Below are 11,822 nucleotides of genomic sequence, written 5' to 3'. Positions count from 1 at the left end.
AGCATGTGGTGAGCACCCATGTTTTGAATAAATATTATAAACCCTAAGCCATCAATATTCACTTTAGAAACAGTTACCTGTATCCCAGGTGTGGACCCAGAATCGAGGGATAATCAGGTTGTTTTGTTGCCTTGGTGTTGCTGTGCATGGCACTTGGCTTTGCCAGAAGCTCTTCTCTGTCGGGGGCTGAATTCAGCTGGGCTGTTTGCTCAGCCTTGAACTTCACTTAAGGATTCAGCAAAACCTTATTAAATTGCGTGTGGAAGTTTTTCTCTGTAAAAACAGATGTGTTAGTGTTGGCAGCCCTCCATTTGGGAGTTTGGGAGCTGCCATTCCAGGAGTCACATGCCTGTCCTGGGGTGTGAGTGACAGTGACTGATGCACTGCTCTCCCTACGAGATCAGGCAGCGTGTGGTCAGACCTGCTCTCGGTGGTGGGAGCGAGGTTTTCCCTGTTTGTCCAAACAGCATCCTGGTGGGATGATTTTTTGTTTTCTCGTGGGATGTTCCTTTTGTACATGCTAAGGAAAACCGCCCCTTTGTGTGAGCTTGTGGGGCCCCGTCTCATTTATACAAGCCCTGAATTACGTGAGCAAATCTGAGAAGTGAAAACAGACCTCTCAGCCAAGTGTACTGGGGGATCACTTTGACTTCCCGGGGTCAGAACAGGGCCTGACCGCTGTGAGCTGTTTCATGGTTCTGGGGTGCAAGCCTGGAGTGATGCTATCAGACAGTATTCATTTGCCTGTCATCTGTTCACAGGTCATTATCCAGTCCCTGCTGTGTGCGTTCAGTGGGGCGTCTGTGCTGTTGGTGTGTCCTGCCGTCCATCTGTGGGCGCTCTGGCTGACCACGGGGGCGGGAAGGCTCCGGCCTCTGAGCTGTGAAGGCCCATGACCGTGCTGGGACTCTGTTCATTAGATTCACCTTGGGCTCTCTGTGCACTTTCAGGGTGCTGGGTGGGGGCAGTGCCCTGCTCTTATCAGCTCCCCCTCCGTGTCCCCAGAAGGAAAGTCTGGGGTTCCCTGGGCCACCGGGTCCCTCGCTGCGGGGCCTTCTGCTGCCCTCCCCCCTGCTCTCGCATCTGCTCTGGTTCTTCAGGTCGGTGCTTCTCATCCAGCTCTGTCTCCCATCAGTGAATGAAAGAACCAAAGCAAACAGACGAACCAGACTCTCCCCTCGTCCTGCGCTCTGCGCCCCTCCCTGGGGCCCCGGCTGCCTCCCTTCTTCCCACCATGTTTGCCTTCACCGTTGGGCCCTTCACAGCTCACGCGGCTTGGCCTTCCTCCTCCCTCTGCCCTCGGTCATCCTCGCAGCTGCCGGTGTGCGGCCAGAGCTGGTTCCCCAGCCGGCGTTCTCTGGGCCCGGTTCACCGGTGCCTGATACACCAACTCGGCCTGGGCGCCTCCTGGTCAGCCTTCCTTGGAGAAAGCAGTGCCCGCTCCTCCAGCCCCCCAGCTGTCATAGGTGGTGCTGTGTGCCCGTTATGACATCCCATCAGGAGACCGATGATTGGTTGGTCCGTTTTTACTGAGGCAGATTGACCAGTTGGCTTAAGTGGTGTCTGACGCCTGATCCATGAACCTTTCACCAAATGACTTTTACACCCACTGATGATTGTCTTCTAGGCACATTATTTTTTAAAGTTTTAGTTTTATTTGTTTTTTGTGATTTTGTGTATGTATGTGGCGGGGGGGGGGGCGGTAATTAGGTTTATTTATTTATTTAATGGTGGCGCTGGGGATTGACCCCAGGGCCTTGTGCATGCCAAGCCTACACTCTACCACTGAGCTACACCCTCCCCCTCAGGCACACATTTCATCGGAGATTGCAAAGTGGCATTAAAAAAATCTACCATGCCTTCTACTTATGTAGAACTTACAGGAAGAGCTTTCCCTTGTCAACTATTTAGTTGCCCTAAAATAAAGCTTAAACAGGAAAGGCAGGAAAGATGATTGATTCTTTTGGTTTATTATTTATCAATTTTTCACTCACTCTCCCCTAAGGTGACATCTTACTCAGCAGCAAACCAGGAAACTGACTGGTTCCAACGCTTTCTGATGCCCAGAGTCACTGAAAAGTCAGTGCCTTTTTGAGTCCTTTTCCTTTTTAGGTATACTGATTTTTTTCTCTGTGGAAGCTTTCAGAATCTTCTTAGCCCTGCCGTTGTGAAGTTTCACAGTGATTGGCCCTAGAGTGCTCTATCATTCATTGTTCTGGACCCTCCATGGGTCCTTCAGCATGGAGATGGGTGGCTTTTGTTTCTCGGAAGTTATGTTATTATTTGCCCGACAACTTCCTTTCTGGTCTTCTCTGTTCTATTTTTGTGAACTATTTTTAGATGCTGATCCTCCTGAATTGTTCCTCTGATCATTTTATCTTTTTTCTATTTCTGGTCTTTTTGTGACATTTTTTTTTTCCTGTGTCTGATGTCACCTCTGTCCTGTCCTTCCTTCCCCTAGTTCCTTATTTTCTTTTCAGAGGGTCCTCAGGATGATTTGGTCCATGTTACTCGTTTTCTACTGTTGCATAACAGACAATCAGACGTTTAGCTGTTTAAAACAATACAGATCTATCACCCCTCGCTTTCCATGGGTCAGAGTCCAGTTACAGGTTAGTGGCGACCTCCGCCCAGGGTCTCATTAGGCTGAAATCCCTGAGCCAGCTGCAGCTGTGTCTCCTCTGAGTCTCATTCCAGTTGTTGGCAAGATTCAGGGTCTGGCAGTCATAGGGCTGAGGCCCCCTTCCGTTCAGCCTGTTTCTTCAAGGTCAGCAAAAAAAAGAGCATCTGCTGATGCCTCATGTCTTTACCTCTAGACCCCCTTTGAAGTGCTTTCCTGATTAGGTCAGACCCACCAGGATAATATTTCTTTTTATTAACTCAGAGTCAACTCATGAGGAACCTGAATTGTATAGGTTCTAACCACACTCCATGGGAGGAAATTATACAACGTGTATCCACCAGGGGGCAGGAATCTTGGGAACATCTTAGAACTCTCGCCTCCCACAGCCCACAGCAACCTGGCATCCTTCTCTGCATGCAGCCTCTTGTTCTACCAAGTGAGTCAGTTATCACTCCTGAAATTTCATTCATATTTTTTGTCTGTTAATGTTACCTCTCCCAACTTTCCTGTTCTTTTATTTTCATCTTAGTGGGATCTTGGTGAGGTTGAGGCAGAAATGTGTGTAGTCAATCTACTATGTTTAACTCAAAGTCCTTGGGCAGCTAATTTTTGAAGTATGTGGATTTACTCTTAATCAGCAATGCAGAGTGTGTTATACCACAAGCTCTTGACTGAGAAGGTATCCCTGAATAGCCTTTTGACCACTTTTTATCAAAAACCTATGTAGAAAAATCTATGAAGGATATTTGGAAGGCTGTTAGTCTATTCCTGGATAATGTAGGTTTTGTCCATGTTCTAAGCTGGACCTCTAAAAAGCTCTTCTTGGACTATAGTGTTTTAAATGCTATAATATCATTCGTTATTCACTCCAGAGAAGACCATGAGAGAAATTTTGTTCAGATCTAAGTGCAAGGAGAGCTAAGAAACATAACTGTATTTTCCTTTTGGAGAATGCAAATTATGTACCGTACTGTATTTCTCATTTTGCTTCAACCACCAGGAAGCTCAGATCAAAATATGTAGATAAATAATAATTCCTGTTAATTTCTGTAGGACTGCAGTCAGGATATCTACATTTAAAATTTTTTCCTTTGGACTAAATCTCTCATCCTACCTGTGCATTTAAGATCTTTAAAAAAAAAATTGAGGTATAATTGACATACAACATTCTGTAAGTTCAAGGTATGTAACATACTGATTTGATACATTCGAACTGCAATACAATTGCCATTGTAGCTTTAGCTAACACCTCTGTTGCCTCACATAATTATCATTTTTTTCTAGTGGTGGATCTAGTCTCTTAGCAAGTTTAATGTTCCCAGTACAGTTTTGTTGTCTGTAATCACCGTACTGTGTATTAGATCTCCAGGACTTATTTATCTACCAGTTGTAGGCATGTACTCTTAAACATCTTTTCCATTCCTTTAGCCCCCAGCCCCTGGTAACCACCATTCCACTCTGTTTTCTTGAGTTTAGTTTTTTGTTTGCTTGTTTGTTTAGATTCTACATATACAAGATATCACACTATATTTATCCTTCTCTGCCTGGCTCATCTCACTTAGCATAATGTCCTCAAGGTCCTTCTGTGTTGCTGCAAATGGCAGAATTTCCTTCTTTCTCAAGACTAAGTAGTGTTTCATTGTGTGTGTGTGTGTATCTCACATCTTCTTTATTCACTCACCGGTTGATGGACACTTAGGTTGTTTCCGCATCTTGGCTTGGATAATGCTGTAATAAACATGGGCATGCGATCGTCTCTTCGATAATCTGATTACATTTCCTCTGGATATGTACAGAAGTAGGATTGCTGGGTCATATGGTAGTTCCATTTTTAATTTTTTGAGGAATTTCCATACTGTTTTCCATAGTGGCTAAATCAGTTTATATTCCCACCAGCAGTGCACAAGTGTTCCCTTTTCCCCACAGCTTCACCAATATTTCTTATCTCTTGTTTTCTTGATAACAGCCATTCTTATAGGGGTGAGGTGATATCTCATTGTGGGTTTGATTTGCATTCCCCTGACTAGTGATATTGAATACATTTTCATGTGCCTGTTGGCCATTCAAATGTCTTCTTTGGAAAAATGTCTTCTTTGGAAAAATGTCTATTTGGTTCCTCCGCCCACTTTTTAATCAGAATGTTTGCTTTTTCTTTATTGAGTTCTATCAGTTCTTAATGTATTTTTTTGGATGTTAACCCCTTATCTGATATAAGTTTCCCCTACTCTCTGAAAGTAGAGCATTCCTCTGAAATCTTTTGAAAGCCAAAATGAAGTAAGGTGAAGAAGCAGTTACCTTAGGACACATCTTGCTAACAAATGAACAAAATAAATCGACATAGAGTGCAGGTGGTCAGACACAGTTCAAAGCCCAGGCAGCGTGGTGCTGAGGTGCTGAGTGTAGCTCCTGGGAAAGGAGATGGTGGTGTCACTCTCGCTGCTCGGGGTGAGCACTGCCCCATAACATCTTGCTACGAAACAGATGCTGAATGCTTTTTAGCTTTTTGCCTTTTTCCATAAAATTGAAAAACTTCTTTGATTTCGTTGAGTTAGGGAACACAGGTACTAACGTAAAGCGGTCTTTTGTAAAAGCAAACTGGCATAAAGCAAACCTTCGAAAAGTGGGGGAGACACATACATGGTTTGCAAATATCTTCTCCCATCCTGTAGGCTGTCTTCTCATTTGCTGCTTGTTTCTTTTGCAGTGCAGAAACTTTTAAGTTTGTTGTAGTCCCACTTGATTTTTTTTGTCTTGTTGTTTGTAATTTTGGTGTCATATCCTAAAATTTTTGCCAAGATCAATGACGAGAAGCTTCTTCTAGGAGTTTTAAAGTTTCAGGTCTTACGTGTAAGTCTTTCATCGACGTTGAGTTAATTTCTGTGCGTGGTGTAAGGTAGGGGTCCGCTTTCATTTTACTGCCTGTGTTTTTCTCGTTTTCTCAGCACCAGTTGTGGAAGAGACTATCCTTTCCCCATTGGATGTTCTTGGCTCTCATATGAAATATTAGTTGACCATATGATAAGATCTTAATTTCACATACATCATTTACTATAAGAATTCATGCAAGTGATCTCAAACGTTTTGTGCAATTAAGAAGGTAAAGACAAGTAGTAAATTAATCTTTATGGATGGACGTTTCCTGCAGCTGCATGTCTGTGGGCTTTACTGGCTACTGCTTCCTGTTTCTTGCAGCAATGTAGCTGCTGTGGGCACAGGACCAGTCACCCTGTGGGGCTGGGGAATCCCCATGAGAGTTGCGGGGGAGAAGGCAGGGGACTGGTGTGCGCCCGGTCAGAACTCGGGGCTTATTTGGCCTTGGAGAGTCTTGTTTGCCTGAAGGCCTGAGAACTTCAAGGATTGTCAGTTGCTAATTTGGGTCCAGATACTTTGCTTTTGTGTTTTCTGCCTGAGAAATGCCATATTGATAAATATGAGAAGTTTGGTTTTGTGTCTGAAGTTTTAATCGATTTTGTCCAGTATCTTGTTTATGTTATCTGGCACCCACATTCTCTGGACTTGTGGCACCTGGAGGATTATTCTGAACTTTTCGGTTACTGCAGGTGTTTGAGGGACCCTGGCTGGCCCAAGGGTTGGGAGGGCTTCACAGGTCACCAACAGAAGCTCCTGCACTGTTCTCTTCTCCGGGAGAGCTGGGCCCAGCAAGGCCTCAGCCGTGTCTTTCCCTGGAGACCACCCACAGGAAGCTCGAATGATGAAACGGAACAAGAACATAATCTGTGCTTTGGTCTTCAGAGCTTTCTTTATGTCATGACAGCTTCAGCGTGGTTGCCATTTCATCATGTTTCTGTTAAGGTATAGAACCAGCCCACCTCTGGTGTCCCAAAGGAGGAAAGGGATGGTTGTAATCAGATGTCATTGTCATCTGTCATCTTGGGCCATAAAAGAGGGAGACGGGTCACCTCGTGAGAGGAACTGTGGCTGGGCTGGGTCTGCCTTTATCCACCCTTGTAAGACGGGGCATCCCTCCAGTCTCTACTAGACCTTTAGAACAGTCCAAGGGCAAACATCGGTGAAGGTGTAGGAAACAGTGTGGGTGACAGTTGAATATTGTAATGTTGTCTTCAGCAGAAAATGAAAGAACTTCATTAAAAATCCCTTTTGAGTTCTTGGGCAGTCTACCTAGGCAATAGAAATAAAAGTGAAAATAAACAAATGGGGCCTAATTAAACTCATAAGTTTTGCACAGCAAAAGAAACAGTAAGTAAACCAAAATGACAATCTACAGAATGGGAGAAAATATTTGCAAATGTTGCAACTAACAGAGGTTTAATTTCCAGGATATACGAACAGCTCATACAACTTAATAACAACAACAACAAAAAAACTCAATCCAAAAATGGGCAGAAGACCTAAACAAGCAATTCTCCAATGAAGACATACAAATTGTCAATAGTCACATGAAAAAATGCTCAATATCGCTAATTATCAGAGAAATGCAAATCAAAACTACAATGAGGTGTCACCTCACACCAGTCAGAATGGCCATCATTTGAAAGTCCACAAACAATAAATGCTGGAGAGGGTATGGAGAAAGGGGAACCCTCCTACACTGGTGGTGGGAATGCAGTTTGGTGCAGCCACTGTGGAGAACAGTATGGAGATTCCTCAAAAGACTAGGAATAGACTTACCATATGATCCAACAATCCCACTCCTGGGCGTTTATCTGGAGGGAACTCTTAATTTGAAAAGACACCTGCACCCCAGTGTTCATAGCAGCACTATATACAATAGCCAAGACATGGAAGCAACCTAAATGTCCATCGGCAGATGACTGGATAAAGCAGTTGGGGTGCATTTATATAATGGAATACTGCTCAGCAATAAAAAAGGACAACATAATGCCATTTGCAGCAACATGCATTGACCTAGAGACCATTCTAAGTGAAGTAAGCCAGAAAGAGAAAGAAAAATACCACATGATATCACTCATATTTGGAATCTAAAAAAGAAAAAGAAGAAAAAAAGAGGACACTAATGATCTCACCTGCAAAACAGAAGCAGACTCGCAGACATAGTAAACAATCTTACAGTTACTGGGGGAAAAGGGGTGGGAGGTATAAGTTTGGGAGTTTGAGATTTGCAAATGTTAACCACTATATATAAAAAATTTTTAAAAAGTCTTATGTATAGGACTGGGAACTATATTCAATATCTTGTAATAACCTTTAATGAAAAAGTATGAAAATGAATATCTATCTATCTATCTATCTGCACGACTGGGACATATGCTGCACACCAGAAACTGACACCTTGTAGCTGACTGTACTTCAAAAAAAAATTTTCTTTTGAGTGCTGCCTCTTGCAAATTCAGAATCTCACTCACCGACTTTTAAAAACAGCCTATTTAATTAGTCTGCCAAGGTAAAGGGATATTCCCTTATCTTTTGAGAAAAACTTCCCTAAAATAACTTTTTTTTTCCAAATGGAGGTACTGAGGATTGAACCCAGGACCTGCGTATGCTAAGCTTGTGCCCTACCACTGAGCTATACCCTCTGCAAAGAGATAAAAATGCGAAGTCCTATAGAAGCAAGGAAACAGAAGAAGAAAAATATTCATTAGCATGACTTCCATTTTGTAAAAACCTAAATCACCACTTGATGGCACCAAAAAATAAGAAACCTAAGAGGGCTTCTCCCTGAGAACTAGTGAAGTCATTGAAAACTCCATTTTTCTCCAATATGAGGGACGGGTACTATTTTTTGAAATACGTTTTGATGTATTTTTGTTCTCAGAAGAGCTTGTTATCTGTGACTCTGTCTTTTTCCTGCCTGGGATGGACATCATTGCCAGGGCTGGAGTTTAAAACAGTTTGAAAAATGATGGCTGTGACAATTAGGGGAAGGTTTCCTGGGAACTTGAAGGTGGGGCTGTGAATGTCAGTAGGTCTGGCCTGGAGGACTACAGCCTGGAGGGTCTATTTTAAGACAGACTACAGACACTCAGGGGCTGGTGCCACCTTGAAGTCCTACTAGAGCTGGCGTGGGGGCCTGGGAAGTGGAGGGGACTGGACTGTGGGACACGTGGCACTGCACTTGTTCCCCGGGGGAGAGTAGCCCAGAGAGCGGGGGACCTCAGGAGGGGTGGCCCTGTGTTGCTTCCTGCTGGGAACCTTGGCTGGAGGGGCCTCGGGGCATCCTGCACATACCCAGGGTGGCTGCTGTGGCGTGGGCTGGTGGGGTGGGTGTCCCACAGCAGCCTGGGATGACTTCCTGCTTCATCATACGGGGCTGCGAACGAGCACTTACATTTCTGCTGGGGATGGAACTGGGATGCAGTCAGGAGACGTCCCAGAGTCAGGCCAGGAGGGCACTGCTGAGGCCCCCAGGCCAGCAGCTCAGGTGACAGCTGGGGGAGGGCTGCGTCCATGGCAGGGAATTCACCTCTGTGCGTGCCCAAGTCCTCACTTCCCGGGGGCTGCTCCCAGCAAAGGCTGAGCTGCAGGCGCTGCGGTGAATGGGACTCCACTGACAGCCAGCTTGGGCTCAAGGATGCCCCATCGGCCCCACTGAACCTCCTGCAGGCCGGTCAGGACAAGTCCACCAGCCGTCCTCCCTGCCCCTTCCCGCGGGGACAGACTTGCTCTGTAGGCTGGTGGCTCTCCCAGCCCGCTGCTTCATTCCCCTTTCCTCCCACACAGGCATTTCCCCCAGTACCGTCCTTGCTCACACACCTCCTGACGCCAGGAGGCCCCACAGCTGGCCCTACACACAGCACCATCTCTACTCTGCGGAAGGGAAGGCAGAGAGACTTGGGGCAGGACTTTGAAATGACTGAAACGAAGATCTCAATTGCCTACCTACCCGAAAGAAACTTTAAACTGGAAGAGATGCGTAACACTGGGGTGCTAAGATGAAGGATGTTTCCAGAACAAAGTAGTTGCAGGAGTTTAAGAGCAAATAAGCTTGGTTCTAGAAAATCAAAGACGAGTGTATTTCTCACTGAGTCAGAGTGAATCGACCTCCACAAGACTCATTGCACTTGGAGCCTGTCTGAGCAGCTCTTGACTGTGAATCTGTGGCCATTCATGTGACCTCTCACCTCTCCTGCACCATTTCTGCGTGCTGGCTCTGTGTTGTTAGTGGAATGGAGCATTGGGAAGGGAATTACATCTTAGAGTGGATTAAATAGTGTCTCCCCCCAAATTCACGTCCACCTAGAGCCTCAGAACGTGAGCTTACTTGGGAATAAGGTCTTTGCAGATGTAACTGAGGGTCGAGCTAGGGTTATACTGGATTAAAGTGGGCCCTAAATCCAATGAGGGTGTCCTTGCAAGAGTCAGAAGAGGGCACACAGACCCAAGGAGGAGGCCATGGAGACAGAGACAGAGAGTGGAGTGATGCTGCCATCAGCCAAGGGATGCTGGGAGCCACCAGAAGCTGGAAGAGGCAAGGAAACCTCCCTTGGAGCCCTAGGAGGGAGCCTGGCCCTGCTGACACCTTAACTTCAAACTTCTGGCATCCAGAACTGTGAGAGAGTAAACTTCTGTTGTTTAATCCACCCAGATTTTGGTAATTTGTTATGGCGGCCGCAGGAAGCTAATATACCTCTCCAATATTATTATAATGATAAGACCAGGCCCAACCCTAGCAATCTGGGGGCCCAGATAAGAGTACAAATGGAAGCCCACATCCTCTATGTCTCAGTATCTAAATTGATCCCCACTGGGATAACTGTTACTTAAAACCCACAAAATAGCAAGTGTTGGCGAGCACGTGGAGACGCTGGATCTCTCGCACGTTGCTCATGGTGCAGTCACTGTGGGGAACAGTTTGGCAGCTCCCCAGATGCTTAAACGTGGGATTACCATCTGACCCAACACCCCTACTCCTAATTATAAAGCCCCCAAAATGGAAAGCAGGGACTCTGCTCCCATGTTTGCAGCATTAATCACAGTAGCCCAAAGGTGGAAGCAACCAAGGGTCCATTGATGGCCAAATAGATGAACACCATGTGGTCTATCCATGTGGGAATATGATTCAGCCTTGAAAAGGACGTTCTGAGACACGCTACAACCTGGATGGACCTTGGAAACATCGTGCTAAGTGAAATAAGCCAGACAGGGACAAATATTGCATGATTCCACTTACATAAGGTGCCTAGAGCAGTGAAACTCCCAGAGAGAGAGCAGATTAGAGGTTACAGGGCTGGAGGAGGAGGGCTGTGGGGTTAGTGTTTGTTTAATGGGTACAGTTTCAGTCTGGGAAGAAGAAAATCTTCTGGAAATAGACAGCAGTGATGCTTGCACAACAGTGTGATTGTGGTTAGTGCCGCTGAACTGTACACTTCAAAATGGTTGAAGTAGTAAATTTTATGTCACGTGCATCTTACCGCACACACACAAAAACACAAGGTACCAAACTGTTAAATAATATGCGTTCTATCCTACCTTGACAATATGCCTTTGTAACAATTGGAAGGCCAAGTTCAAGTTTAGACGTCTTGGACTCCTTGGAGTTCTGTGCTGGAACATGGACACACTGGAGAGCCGGGCCCTGGCCTTTGGTCAACCCTCTTCTGCATTTGGCCGTGACCCTGACCACGAAGGCCCTCGCTCATACATGTTTGGTTGCTCCCGCAGGATATCTGAGTTCCATGCACATCCACTACAGACAGCCCAGTTTGGCCACCTCTTGGCCCAGGGGTGTACCTACTGGCAACACAGTTTACCCTCATGGGGCTGGAGCCAGGGACAAAGCCTGTGTAGACCCAGAACCAGGCTCAGTGTTGTTTGGCCCAGAGAACCAGGGTCCTGGGTACCCAGAGTGTGACCTACTGATGCAGATGGGCCCGTGGCCTGGATCCCACGCACTTTGGTAGCTGGGACATGATGGGGGAGGGTCACTGGAGGTCTTTAAAGTGTGGGGCTCAGGGCAGGGGCCCCACGTAATCAGGCCTCAGGCAGTACTGGATAGTTTGGGACACGCACTGCCTGTGATGAGGGTGGGGTGAGGCTGGAGAGGCCATTAAGCCTGACGTGGATCTTTCTCTCTCCTTTTGGCCCCGCAGAACCGGCCCTTCCACCTAGGGGGATTCCCCACCCCGCTTTCCCGGCCTCCCTTCCTGTGGGCTGAGACACTCGATCCTGTGTAGTCAGCCAGATTTGTCCAATCCTGGCCTTGCTTCAGCTGCTGGTAACAAGCAGGAGCAGGGACACTGAGAATCATCTCTTGGGTGGG

Source organism: Camelus dromedarius, chromosome 6, assembly GCF_036321535.1.
Source record: "Camelus dromedarius isolate mCamDro1 chromosome 6, mCamDro1.pat, whole genome shotgun sequence".
In the NCBI taxonomy this organism is placed as follows: domain Eukaryota; kingdom Metazoa; phylum Chordata; class Mammalia; order Artiodactyla; family Camelidae; genus Camelus; species Camelus dromedarius.
This window is presented reverse-complemented; position numbering follows the sequence as displayed.